The sequence below is a fragment of the Rhinopithecus bieti genome, unplaced genomic scaffold, assembly GCF_001698545.2.
Source record: "Rhinopithecus bieti isolate Rb0 unplaced genomic scaffold, ASM169854v2 scaffold_56174, whole genome shotgun sequence".
NCBI classification, from domain to species: Eukaryota; Metazoa; Chordata; class Mammalia; order Primates; family Cercopithecidae; genus Rhinopithecus; species Rhinopithecus bieti.
The window spans coordinates 1,867,680-1,878,589 of NW_016824749.1; positions in this window are offsets into that span (position 1 = coordinate 1,867,680).

Below are 10,910 nucleotides of genomic sequence, written 5' to 3' on the forward strand. Positions count from 1 at the left end.
AATAAATTCATTTTAGGTGTTCTAAAAAGGAACCTAAGGCTGGGTACAGGGGCTCATGCCTGTAATCCCAGCACTTTGGGAGGCCAAGGCGGGCAGATCACCTGAGGTCAGGAGTTCGAGACCAGCCTGGCCAATATGGTGAAACCTCGTCTCCACTAAAAATATAAAAATTAGCTGGATGTGGTGGTGGGTGCCTGTAATCCCAGCTACTTGGGAGGCTGAGGCAGGAGAATCACTTGAACCTGAGGTCAGGAGTTTGAGACCAGCCTGGCCAACATGGTGAAACCTCATCTCCACTAAAAATGTAAAAATTAGCTGGATGTAGTGGTGGGCACCTGTAATCCCAGCTACTTGGGAGGCTGAGGCAGGAGAATCGCTTGAACCGAGGTGGCAGAGGCTGCAGTGAGCCCAGATGGCACCACTGAACTCCAGCCTGGGTGACAGAGCAAGGCTGTGTCTCAAAACAAAAAACAAAACAAAAAGCGATCCTAATATACAAGATATAGCCATGATATAGAAAGTATTCTTTTACACAAACTTACAAAACCTAATATTGATCCTCTTTGCTAAAACTATTGAATGGCCTTTGATATTCTCTTGTATGTTCAGTAATATATCTGTCCAGTCTAATGAAATATTGTGCCTCAATTTGTTCAGGGATAATGGTACAATAAAATGTAGGTTTAAGCATGAAAACCTTGTCAATACAATTTATTATGTGTTTTTTTTGTAGGTTACAGTGCTGCAAAAAATCATGACATTTTAAAACTGTACTATAAAGCATTCAGCATGTGACTGTGCTCCTTTCTGAGCTAAGAAAGCTATTAAAGAAAAAAATATTAACAATTACAGAAAATATCTATTTTAGAAGAATTGGTATTCCCTTGTCAATTAAAACACTATTACTTTCATTTTTTATGAAAACAACATTTGCATTTTGATTTAAATGCTGACGTAAAACAAACATAATTATTGCCTTTTCTTCTAAGTCCTTAAAGTGATTACTCTCATTCTCTCTTTGCAAAGTGGACTTACAAGTAAACAGTTGTTGGTTTATTCTTCTCTAAGGAATTTTGATCACAGTACTAGAAATTTTAAATCTATTAGTAGAAGGCAACAAAAGGAGGTTAAAAACCACAAAATACAAAAATATGTTGGCATGTTGTAACAAGGGTGTTTAAAATACAATTCTTTTTTTCTCTTTCTTCTTTTAAGAGACAAGATCTCACTCTGCTTAGAGTGCAGTGGCGCAATCACAGCTCGCTGGAGCCTTGACTTCCTGGTTCAAGGGATCCTCCCGCCCCGGTCTCCAGCGCAGGCGGAACTTTAGGAGTGCACCGCTGTGCCCAGCTAATTTTTAGTTTTTCTAGAGACAGACTCTTGCTTTGTTACCCAGGGTGGTCTCAAAATCCTGGCCTCAAGTGATTCTTGTACCTCAGTCTCCCAAAGTGCTGGGATTACAGGCATGAGCCACTGTGCCTGGCCTTAAAATGAGATTATTGAAGTGGCTAGGCTTTTGGACAGAGAAAGATGAATACCTTTAAATGTGTTTATTTCAAGCAGAGAACCACTAAGAAACAAAACCAAGCAAAAAAACCCAAAAAACAAAAAACAAACAAACAAAAAAAACAATTGTTTTATGGGTTTGTCAAGAGTTTAGCTCTGTTAGGGGAGCCACAGTGGGAAAGGTCAGCTACTAGGTCACACAGTGGCAAAGATGAGCTATTGAGGATTAGATGCTGGGAGTGGACTAGAGACCCGTAAGGCTAACGAGGCATTGAAGGTCAAGTCTCTCATAAGGCAGCAAAGGATAGGCAGGTCCGCAGATGGCCAGGGACTGAGACCTGCACGCGGAGGGGTCATCTTAGGCCTTCTGAGGTAGAATAAAACAATCCGAATGTCACAGCTGGGAGGGAAAAGTATTATCTTAGCACAAATACTAAGCACATTGTTCATGAATTTAGAGGACAGACTGTCCCATAAAAAGAAGACACTCTGTATCACAGTATTAATTGAGGAAAGAAATGGAAAATATCATGCAATTAGACAGCCACAAACGAGATGTTACATTAAACTTGAATATCACCCACAAGACATTGAGCATGATGTGTTTAAGCATTCATGTCCCAAGCTCCTCGTGCTGGATGAACACTCATGGTATTATACAAGATGTGCCAGAGTGCTGCAGAAAAGGGGCCGCTTTTCATTTCTAATGAACAGCCAAAAGCGGCAAAGGTTGTAGAATCTCTCACACACCGTTTCAAGTTTCCAGTGATACTCATTTCTATGGAAAAGGTGTGGAGAAACCAGCATTTGTTTTGATGGGACAGAAAATTGCAGCAATCTATAGCCAACGGCAGACACCATGGTAAAGATAGGTTGGAGGCAATATATCCACAGAAGCCGATGGATCAAACCTCTGTGCACAACGATTGTATTTTGAGCAGTATTATAGGGCCAAGATGATAGCTCTTAAACTGCCCTCATGCATTGCTGCTTTTTTTTTTTTTCTTTTTTGTTTGAGACAGGGTCTCATGCTGTCATCCAGGCTGGAGTGCAGTGCTGCGATCTCGGCTCACCGCAGCCTCAACCTCGAGAGCTCCAGCGATCCTCCCATCTCAGCTGCCTGAGTAGCTGGGACCACAGGTGCATGCCACCACAGCCAGCTAAGCTGGCCTTGAACTCCTGGGCTCAGGCGAGCCTCCCACCTTGGCCTCCCAAAGTGCAGGGATTTCAGGCACACACCACTGCACCTGGCCTCATGTATTGCTTCTAATTTCCCTGTACGATATGCATCTTACCCCAGTCTTATCCCCAGAGCATTTTGCCCCCTAACAACAAAATAGCCTAGTGAGTAATATGACTGCATCCCACTGACCTCAATGATCGGCCTATGGGGTGAGCATTCGGGCCAGCTAGGGCCGGCCAGGGTTTTTCTGGGCATCTTTCTTCCACGTTGCTAAGCTGGGAGACTGTAAATTTGTGGTTACCAGCACCCACTTTTCCTGTCATTGGAAAAAGTCAATCTACATAAAGCCAAGCAGAGATGTGAGGTGGATGCACCAGATAAAAGCTCCTGGCAATACTGAAATCTGCCTTCCAAGCCTCGACTTTGGGCAGGGCTCCTTCCAGTTTTGTGAGCTTCATCAGTATTCTTTTTAGTCCTGCAAACCAACCAACTTCCATTCTATTGCTTGGACTGGTTTAATGTATGTTTCTATCCTGTACTGTCTAAGGAGTCCTGAGTAATATAGAAAGGAAGCAAAGATGGAAAAAAGAGCATACACAATTGACCAGCATTAAGGTTATTTCATTAGCCAGAACAGCTAAGCATTGTTACCAGCTTCTTAGAATGAAGGCACTGTAAATTGAGATTATAAACAACTGTAAATCTAGTATATTTATTGTGGAAGATGGCATGCAAGAAACTGTAAATAACCATTAGTACAGAGACAGTGTTCAGAATTCCCAACAACTCTTTTTGCCCCAATTAAAACACCCCAGTCATGTACTGTAATAAGAGATGAATACTACTTGAATATTGTTATTAAGGTTCCAGTAATTATAATGATTGAAACAAGATGATCATAAAAAAATTTCTCACTGGGTGTAGGACATGTCACCTGGGTGGGATTGATCCTAGGCTCCAGCAAAGTTAATCCAGCTCCTTTGCATAATTTGAAGATTTCAGGACAGCTTTTTGATAAATTGTTCCCTTGTGTAATAACATTCTCTCTCTCTCGCCATATATATATATTTATAAAACATGTCAATCAATCAATATTTGAGTCCTTATCTGAAAGTAGGAGAAAAGCTGTATAGACTATCTGGTATGACTTACCTCGCACTGTGAACCTCTCCTTGGCAAGCTTTCTCTCAGATGGTTAGCGGGCATCAGCTTGAAAGCTGACATTGACTGGGCTGTTGCTGTCTCATAGAATGTCTTATCTGCTGCTGGAGAACCTTAATTGTCTCTCCTATATTGAGTGCAAAGTTAGCACATGAAATTTGACGTGTATTATATTAACTGGCTCGTAGCAGATAGACGGTTAACACTTCGAAAGACTGGGCAACAAACAGGTTACATTGTCAATGAGGAAGTAAAATTTTTAAGTGATTAAAAGTTGAGATGCTTCTGGGAGACCATACACACTTAATCTCCCCTTTGTTTGCTCCCCTTTGTTTGCAACCAAAGGCTACTCACCGGGTGACTGCTAGTTCCCCAAGAAGAGGAAAAGTAACTGTACGTACAGGACTTATTCTGACATTTTCACTTTTTTTTTAAAGCTCATATCATTTCTGAGTACAGGCATGTAAGTTATAATTATTCTCATCATTAATTTCATTATTACCCCTGTAATAAATGAACGTCTACTCCCGTGTGACCCCAGTCCTTTCTTCTCTGTTGGTCAAGAGGATTGTAGCCAGATAGAATGAGGGAAGGGAAAGAAAAGCGAAACAGCCAGGGCATTGGGCAGAACCCTTTGAAACTGGGTGTTCGGAGGTTTTGTTTGCTAGTTGAATGAAGAAAGCTAATCAAAGAAAACTAACTACATTTAAAAAAGGGAGGTTTAAGGGAAGACTACAAATGTTTCCTCCTGGAATAGACTCCAGTCTTGTGGGATGCAGCTGATCCTGGTCTTCGTTTCTTCTGTTTCTGTCTCTGTAAAATCCTTCTCTCTATGTAGCTGTGACTCTGCTCACAGGAAAACTGGAGAGCTTCAGACACGAGAAAGGCATTTGCTTGATTTTTTTTGAGTTCCAAATGAACAATTCTGGAGAAGGGCTTTCTTGATGCAGTTTAGCGTAAGTTCCCATCCCACGTCCGGTCAACAAGGACTGAAGTATTGTGATTAGCCCTGCTAGAGTCGGCTGCCCATACTGCTGTCTTTGACTTCTGGCCAGGTTTTGGGTTTTCAAAGAACACAGTAGCTCCTGTGAGCAGCATGAGACTGGGAGGGGAAGGGAGTGCAGTTCCCAGGGGAGTGAGACAACTCACTGGGTGCCCACCACAGAAAGTGGTATGTTGAACACTGTACTAGTTCCACGAGAGAAACAAGGAGAAACCCCCTTTCACTAAGTAGTATTGTGGGACAGTTAGGAAACTGCATTCTTTGTCAACAGAACATAAACAGAAAGTTTAACGATCTTCAGAAAATTCATTTGATTAAACACTTTGCCTGGAAAAGGCCACACACATCCAGTTCTACAGAGATAAAATCTTCTTGGAAAATTTTCTCCAGTGTCCACTTTTCTCTCATTTTCAAACCATTCCTTTTGTGTGGAACGTCTCCCGCTTTTCCCACTGAGCTCACAGGTGATTTCTTCTCAAGACAGAGATTTGGTATCATTTCCTTCAGGAAGTTGTTACTACTGATTTATCTTCTTCCCACATGATCATGTTTTATAACACCCTGTGCATATTTTTATACCATTTATTACATAGTAATATGATTATATGTTTATGTGCTGGTCTTCAGGTTATTATTAGACTCATGAGATCTTTAAAAGAGAATTATATCTTATTTTCTGTTATCTGTTGTCCTTAACACTAAGAAAATCATTCCATAAATATTTGTTGAATAAGCACTTTTTTAGTATTTTAGAAAATTATTGCTCTATTTAGTTTGGATTCTTCTTATTCTAATTCTTCAACTAAAATACCACTTTGGCAATAATAAACTTAGTTATTGAGAAGACAAACCCTATTTAAATTCAATATCTTTTTTTTTTTTTTGAGATGAAGTCTCGCTCTGTCGCCCAGGCTGGAGTGCAGTGGCACGATCTCAGCTCACTGCAGCCTCCGCTTCCCAGGTCCCAGTTCAAGCAATTCTCCTGCCTCAGCCTCCTGAGTAGCTGGGATTACAGGAAGGCGCCACCACGCCCAGCTACTTTTTGTATTTTTACTAGCGACGGGGTTTCGCCATGTTGGTCAGGCTAGTCTTGAACTCCTGACCTTGTGATTCACCTGCCTCGGCCTCCCAAAGTGCTGGGATTACAGGCGTGAGCCACTGCACCCGGCCAAATTCAATATCTCTTTAACTATTATTGTTTCATAATATTTTCCCCCATTTGTCTAATTTTATAGGTGAAGGTTTTAGTTCAGATATTCATGTTTATGAGCATTATTAAAAAGGATAAATGGATTTGTACTTTGATGCTAGAAAACATTAATACAAATAGTAAAAGCACCAGTTTCATTTAAATTTCGGAAATAAACCAGAAACATTTCTTTTTTCAGGATTGTTATTGCATAGATTAAGCTATGTAATTCATAGTAAATTGCAAAACAAAGTGTCATTTAGTAAAGTGAAGCAGCAGCAATTCCAGTGCCTGACCATTGCAGGGCTCGCCTTAAGGAAGTAGGGATAATGTTACTATTGTTTTCCGTCTTCAATGTTACCTCAGATTTGAACTGTGGAACAAGTGATTATTCAGAGTATATCTTCAAAACAGATATAATAACCATATTACTCTATTATAAAGACAGCCCCTATTATGTATTTTTTGCAGTAAAATTTAAAGAGACAAGGGGTCAAATGTTTTTTAGTTCTAGAATTTCATACAAGATAAATATTTATATTCTGAACTTTTTTTTTTTTCCATTTCACATATTGCTTGATTTGGTTTGTTAATTTTTTTTTTTTTGGAGACTGAGTCTTGCTCTGTCACCCAGACTGGAGTGCAGCGGCGCGATCTCGGCTCACCGCAACCTCCGCCTCCCGGGTTCAAGCAATTCTTCCTGCCTCAGCCTCATGAGTAGCGGGGACCACAGGCGCCTGCCGCCACGCCTGGCTAGTTTTTTTGTATTTTGGTAGAGACGGGATTTCACCATGTTGCTCAGGCTGGTCTCGAACTCCTGAGCTGAGGCAATCCGCCCGCCTCTGCCTCCCAAAATGCTGGGATTACAGGCGTGAGCCACTGTGCCCGGCCTTTTTTGTTAATGTTATGTGTAGTTTTGCGGAGGGATTTCTAATTTCAATTAACGACTAAAATTGGCTGCTAGTTTGTGAAACTATCGTTTTCTGGCCTTTGAAGAGGTTGTTTGACTTTTGTGATGATCAGTTTCACATATCCAATTGGCCAGTTGCTGGTCCCCGGTTATTCCCTCACACACTAAACCAGAGGATGCTGCGAAGGTATTCGGTGGCTGTGACCGAATTCTACAGTCAGTTGACATTATTTAAGAAGATTATTGTAAAATATTTATTGTCTCATTATTCTAGATTATCCCAGGTGAGCCTGATTCGATCAGCTGAAAGCCCTCAGGAGCAGAACTGAGGCTTCCCTGAGAAAACACAGATTCTGCCTATGGACGGCAATTTCAGTTTGCCCCTAAAATCCCACCCGAGTCTTTCTGATGGCCTGTGCTGTGGACTTCAGACATTTCTTGCCAACTCCTACAATCATGTAAGTCAATTCCCTGCGATCAACCTCTAAATATACATCTCCTACTCATTTCGTTTCTCTGGTTAAACCCTGATGGATACATCCTTTATAAAATGAGTTTCAGGGTAACCTTTTTTTTTTTTTTCTATTCTTTGAAATAATTTGTGTAAGATTGCAATTAAAAGTTGGTAGAACTTGCCTTTAAAGCTCTTTGGGCTTTGTCAGTCATATAACTAATAAGAGATTGATAGCTATCCAGAACATGTAAAGAACTCCCACATCTCAACAACAAAAATATCGAACAGCCTAATTAAAAATAGGTAAAGAACACACATAAATGTTTCTTCAATGAAGATACATAAATGGTCAACAAGCAGGTGAAAGGATGTTCACCATTCCTAAATTAGGGAAGTGCACATCAAAACTACAGTGAGATACCACTCTATAACCATTAGGACAGCTTCTACCAAAAACCAGAAAATAACAAGCGTTGACAAGGAAGTGGAGACATTGGAATCCCTGTGCACTGCTGGCAGGAATGTAAAATGGTACAGTTACTGTGGAGAACTACATGGCAATTCCTTTAAAAGTTAAACATAGAGTTACCACATGATCCAGCAATTCCACTCTCGGTATACACCCAAAAAAAGTGAAAGCAGGGACCCAAAATATTTGTACACCCATGTTCATAATAGCATTATTCACAATAGCCAAAAGGTGTAAGCTGCCCAAGTGCCCATTGACAGATGCATGGATAAAGAAAATATAGTGTATACATAAAATGGAATACCACCCACCCTTTAAACGAAAGAACATTTTGAGACATGCCACAACACAATGGATATACCTTGAAGACATTATGCTAAGTGAAATAGGCCAGTCACAAAAGGACAAATGTTGCAGGAGTCCATTCATAAAAAGTTCCTAGAATAGTGAGATTCATACAGAGAGTAGAATAGGGGTTGTCAGAGGCTGGGAGATGGGAGGATGGGAGTTGGTGTTTAATGGGTACAGAGTTTCAGTTGGGAGAGCTGGAAAACTTCTGGAAAGTGGTATGCTTGCACAACAATGAGAATGTGTCTAATGCCACAGAAATGTACACTTAAAAATGATTCAGTTATAACTGTTCTTTCTTTCTTTCTTTTTTCTTTCTTTTTTTTTGAGATTGAGTTTCGCTCTTGTAGCCCAGGCTGCAGTACAATGGTGCAATCTCAGCTCACTGCAACTTCTGCCTCCCGGGTTCAAGCGATTCTCCTGCCTCAGTCCCCTGAGTAGTTGGGATTACAGGCATGTGCCATCATGCTTGGCTAATTTTGTATTTTTAGTAGAGTCGGGGTTTGGGTTTCTCCATGTTGGTCAGGCTGGTCTCAAACTCCCAACCTCAGATGATCCTCCTGTCTCAGCCTCCCAAAGTGCTGGGATTATAGGTGTGAGGCTGTACCCGGGCACCACACCTGGCCAAATGGTAACTTTTCTTACGTATTTCACCACAGTTAAAAAAAAAAAAAAAAAAGTTTTAAAGATTTTTTTTTCTTTTTTTCTCCCAAATAAAAAAAAAAAAAAAAAAAAAAAAAAAAAAAAAAAGCTTTTGAGTCTTATTTTTTCATTGTGGTAAGTTTTCAAAATTCCCCATTTCTTAATGGTTACGGGACTACACAGGCATTCTATCTCTGTTTGTTGTTTCACTACCCCTTTACTAATATTAATAAAGTTAAAACAATTTATTTTATTAATCTTCTCAAGGAATTAACATTGCCCCATTGTTTCCGATCATTATAATTTGGCTTTCTATTTTATTAATTTCTGATTTTAATGTTATCATCTTTCTTTTACTCTCTTTAGCTTATTTCTTGTTCTTCACTGAACTTCTACATTTGGACATTTAAGGTAATTTGCTTTCAGTCTCTGTCTCTTTTCTCATCTCTGTGTGTGTTTCTGTGTTTGCTTTTTTTTGAGGCAAGGTCTGGCTCTGTCACCCAGGCTGAAGTGCATTTGCACCATCTTGGCTCACTGCCACTTCTGCCTCCCAGGCTCAAGCCATTCTCTGACCTCAGCCTCCTGAGTAGCTGGAACTACAGGCACGTGCCACCACGCCGGGCTAATTTTTATATTTTTTGTAGAGATGAGGTTTCATGGTATTGTCCAGGCTGTTCTCAAACATGTAAGGTCAAGTGAGCCACCCTCCTCTGCATCCCAAAGTGCTGGGATTACAGATGTGAACCACTGCACCTGGCCTCTGCTTTTTTTGAGACAGGGTCTTGCTCCGTCACCTAGGCTGGAATGCAGTGGTGCAAACTTGGCTCATTTCAGCCTCAGACTTGTGGGCTCAAGTAATCCTCCCACGTCAACCTCCCGAGTAGCTGAGATTACAGGCACATGCCACAATACCTGGCTATTTTTGTATTTATTTTTTAATTTTTTTGTAGAGACAGGGTCTCACGCTCTTGCCCAGGCTGGTCTCAAACTTCTGGACTCAAGCAATCCTTTTGCCTTGGCCTTCCAAAGTGCTGGGATTACAGGTGTGAGCCACTGCATCTGGCCTCATCTCTGTGTTTGAGTGTATGAGTTTGCCTTTAAACTCTGCTTTGGCTGCATCCCACCAGTTTAGATATGTATTATTATCATTTTTGTTCGTTTGTTTTAGAGATGGGGTCTCATTATGTTGCTCACACTGGTCTTGAACTCCTCCTGGCCTCCCAGACTATTGGGATTACAGGTGTTAGCCACTACACCTGGGCCTAACTATGCATTATTTTAAATATGGTGTAAGAGCAAACAATTTTCTTATTTTATATGTTAATAAAACTTTACCATTTTCTCTGGGAAATTCATTCCCCAGAAAGACAAGTCTGCAAACCAATAAATAACTTTACTACTTGCTTTAGGAAATTATTTCAAATCAATTTATGTGGGCAAATAATTTGTTTTTCAGAAAAATATCCTTTGCTTATTAGGAAAAATAGCTTGATTCTTACCAAAACAGTGTATTCATCAATACTAAAAGACCCTTGCCTTGCTTTCTCCACCAATCCCGAAACGCATGTCACAGAGCTGGTCCGGTCCCAACAAGTTCCTGGATATAAAGTTCTACCTTAAACTATCTGAGCCCAGACTCCAAAATTATATCCCTTCTTAAAGTCTTCGGGTTTGGAGACACTGTCTTGTTTCGGCTCATTGTTTTTTCTGTAGGCCCCTGGAACTTTCCCTTACAATTTCCAAAGATCAGCCATTCATTAAAAGATAATTTGTGTCTTTTATCTAGTGTCTATATTATTGAATGGAAACTATTTTATTGTATTTTATTTTTATCGTTATACTTTAAGTTCTATGGTACATGTGCACAAAGTGCAGGTGTGTTACATAGGTATACATGTGCCTTGTTGGTTTGCTGCACCCATTAACTCGTCATTTACATTAGGTATTTCTCCTAATGCTATCCCTCCACCTGCCCCCCACCCCCTGACAGGCCCCCGTGTGTGATGTCCCCTACCGTGTGTCCAAGTGTTCTCATTGTTCAATTT